We start from the raw sequence: 4,259 nt of genomic DNA, 5'->3' as shown, positions 1-4,259 counted from the left end.
AAAACTTTGGAGGTTCTTTAAGAACATTTCTTCTAGCCTAAACCAAGGATGGCGGAAACGTCCGGGGGTGGAGGACTTCATGTACAGTATCATAATAACGAGTATATTAGTGACCAAAGCAAACACAACCAACATAATATAATTGAAAAAGTTACACCATAGTATAAGTTTACATGTTTCTAAATCAATTTACATTATGTTGACAAAAATAAAATGTTGGACGCCTTAACGTCCCATCCTCAAAAGCAGTTGATTACCTATTTTACTGATTTCCTGAGAATACAAGTAGTTTTGAAAGAGTGTCAACAATTAAGTTGGTGAGTTCATAAGCTTTTAAATGTAGTGTTGAAATCCTTTCTTTGTAAAAGTATTGTTTACTCCAGAAAAATCCAATATTTTACTTTAAAATGTATTGTAGCCTTAAATGTCAAAGACCGAAATGTACTGGTGTTTTTCCATACTAATTGTAGTATATGCAAGTTTAAATCGACATAAACTCGTGTAAGTGTTAGAAAACCCCGTAAATCATATGTTTTGTTAATATCCCATATGAGTTTTTATAACCATGATATGACCCAGTCGGCCTTTTATACGACGTTCTTCAGGCGTCGAAATGTTAATGACATTTGTCACCCCAGAAATGCCAGTCTAGCTGTTGCATGCAGCTAAGGTGTGGGTTTGTGAGACCCAATATAGATCTGTACACAACTATCACGCTCTCCCTACAAGAGACTCTAAGTACAATTACAGAACTTTAAATGCGTTACTTTAAAAGTATCGTGAAGCGAAAATCTCACAAATTTATTCATTAACAGATTTACGTGAAATGAAATGAAGATTCCTTTATGTAGAAATGAATCCTTTTTGTAGTAAGGTTGTAAGTGTAACATAAACTATATTTGTTATAGTCTATCATGAAGGTTGGTGTTGTAATGCACATAAACTATACCTATTATAGTTTAACAAATGTTTGTATTGTATAGTAATCCTTTGTATATAATGTATACCTTTTTACTAAGGTGAAAGTCATGAAATATAACAACATGAATTTTCATAATAGCGCACACACCTTGCTCAGCAAGTTTACAAGTTGTAAATGAAATGTGTTATCTATTTTCAATTTTTAACTTTTCTATTACTGTCCTTCGAAAAATCATTGAAAAATCATCAGAGGTCGAAATTAGAATCCGTAAATTCTGAAAGCTTAGAAAATGTGTCTAGTTTGTTCATAATTTTATTTTGATTTTTAGTGACCTCTAACTTGTGTGAAAACAGATTCATAAACTGGTATGGATTTGTTTCTGAAATGATAGGCAGTTTTGTAAAGATTACCATAAATTGTAGAAAAATCGTATGCAGATGTGCAAGTAGTCATTTAAAGGTATGAACCTGAACTAATTGCATGTTAAACAGTTTTGAAAGATAAAAAGTTTAAGAAGGTCAAAACAGTCCGTGAATGGGACTCAACTTTTCTGATGAAAGTTGTTGGTTGGGTTTAGTTGTGCTCTTGGTGTTTTAACTTGTATTCCACCCCATAAAACTTAAGAAAAACATTAAAAGATATGGGTATGAACTCACCTTGACTGATTTCAGTAGATGGATGATGAAGGACCAGTTTCCAAGCCTAGAACACTTGGGAGATGCTTGAAGATTTGAAGATTCTATGAACAAATATGATGATATTTGTGTAAGGAATCCATGACTTGAGTGAAAGGGTGTAAGATAATCAAGTGGAAGATGAAATTACTTACCCAAAAGAGGATGACGAGATCAAAACTCCAGGAGAATCTTGAAATCTTGGAGAGGAAGTGAGAGAGAAAAAGTGTATTTGCTTTTGGTGAAGTGTTGGTGATCTAGGGAAAGTGAGTAGTAAAGTTTCTTTGTGTGTATGGGTTTAAGGAAACTTGTGGGGGAATGGTGAGAGTACAAGGGATTGACTTTTCAGATGTGAATAGTGACATAAAGCATGAATAACGAACTGATGGTGTCATAGCTTTATGGGACAAGTCAAGAATCACCTTTTGTACTTTGCCTTTGCTCTTAAGAAAGGTGTGGATTATAAAATATGGAAATCCTTAGAATATGCATATTTTATGATCTTGGAAGGTTAAAAATATTAAAATATGGATTTGTACGAAAATCCCGTGCGAAAATCATCGAAAATGGGCTTAAAACGAAGTCGTGGTCGAAAACCAGGAGAAAAGAGTGAAGCTGCGAAGTTGCTCGGATTGGGCCGAAGGTTCGGTCCCATCAGCCAAAACCGAAGGTAGGTTCGGTTGCATGGTGAGAACCGAAGGCGGAACGGGTCGAGTAATGCACCGAAGGCGAAATGGGCCGAAAGGAAGGGTTCGGTCCGAAGGAACCTTCGGTCCTCCGAGGTTTGGTTTCGGTCCCTGTAGTTTTGGTTCCTAGGGACTTTGGTTCTTTGGGATTCAGTCTTATGGGGCTTCGGTCCTATAAGGCTGTTTTACCAATAATCACTCCGTTTTGAGCGGTTTTTGACCAAGTTAAGGGTCAGGATGCCCCAAATTATTATAAAAAGTTGAAAGAAGTTTTGAGAGAGATTTGGGAGAGAGAGAGAGATTGATAAAGAGAGATTGAGAGATGTTTCGTTTGTGACCTTTTTGGATGTTTAGCTTCGCAACGCAAGGTTCGTAAACCCCGTTAAGCATCGTTATACATGTTATACACCCCCTAGGGGTATGGTATAATGTTTTATCGAGTAGTTTCATCACGTACTCCAGTTAGGGTTTAGAATTTCTGAACATACGAACTTTCCAAGTGATAACTTTTTATAAAAAAATAGCGAGTTGTACAACAGTAACATAATGTAAACCCTAATATACAAGGGTTAGTTGAGTCGACCGATTTGACTTGCTGACTTTAATTGGATTTGATTTGACCAGAAATTGCCAGTTGTCACATAAAGATGTTGGGGATGTAACCAACATAGTGGGCAAGTGTGTTACATGTCGGATGACAAAAAAACTTTCAAGCATGGTGTTTACACTCCTTTGTTGGTTCCTATTTGTCCTTAGGAAGATGTGTCAATGGAATTCAGTTTGGCTTTGTCTAGAACTCAAAGGGGGAAGGATTCCATTATAGCGGTGGTGGATAGGTTTTCAAAAATGGCTCACTTTGGGCCATGTCATAAAACCAATGATGCATCTAATGTGTCTGATTTGTACTTTAAAGAGGTGGTCCGCTTGCATGTTATTCCTAAAACTATTGTTTCTTATAGGGATTCCATGTTTTTGAGTTACTTTTGGAACACTTTGTGGAGGAAAGTTATTACTAAGTTACTTTTTAGTACATCCCATCATCCACAAACTGATGGGCAAACGAAGGTGACTAATAGAACTTTGGGTATGTTGTTGAGGTGGTTGGTTAGGAAAACTCAAAAACATTTGCACATCAAACTTGCACATGTTGAGTTTGCCTGTAATCGATCTCCTACTTATGCTACATGTCACTCTCCTTTACAAGTGGTGTATGGTGTGAATACTTACATGCCTTTGGATTTGATTCCATTGCCAAAGGATGAATTGGTTCACAAGGATGCTAATAACAAGCTGAAGGCCATGATGAAACTACACCAAGTTCGTGTGAAGATTGAAGTTGTGAATGAGGTGCACAAACAGAATTCCAACATGCATACGAAACCACGTGTCTTTCAATATGGTGACTTGGTTTAGGTTTATATGAGGAAAGAACTTTTCCCTAACAAAAGGAAGAACAAAAGTAGATGCCAAGAGATGAAGGTCCTTACAAAGTGTCACATGTCACATCATGCGACCCTAATTCAATTCGTAGGTTACCAAGCACAACCCAACCATTGAGGCCAAACCACTATCTAGCCTACTAGTAATCACTAATCCATCACCTTTTGGGCTTTCATGATCCATGCATGGATCATCCCCTCCCCCTTTGAAAGGAAATGACCTCAATTCATCAAGGCCATCCTCAACAAGATACGGTGAAAGGTCTTCCACATTAAAGGTTGCATGCATTCCATGGTCTCCTCCAAAATCCACCTTATAAGCATTATTGAATGTTTAATGCCATTTTGGACTTTAAAAAGGTTGTGTACGGCCACACAAGGAGTGTACGTCCGTACACCCTTGATATTCATGTAAAAATGGTCAAATGTGTATTCCAAGGTTCTATCGTGCATCCCCTAAGTGTTCTTGATCATGTGCTAGCATAGAATCATGAGTTTGAAGCCAAATAGCACTAAACAAAGGGGTGTACGACCACAT

This window comes from Lactuca sativa, chromosome 4 (genome assembly GCF_002870075.4).
Source record: "Lactuca sativa cultivar Salinas chromosome 4, Lsat_Salinas_v11, whole genome shotgun sequence".
NCBI lineage: Eukaryota > Viridiplantae > Streptophyta > Magnoliopsida > Asterales > Asteraceae > Lactuca > Lactuca sativa.
The sequence above is the reverse complement of the archived record's forward strand: the minus strand, read 5'-3'. Positions refer to the sequence as shown.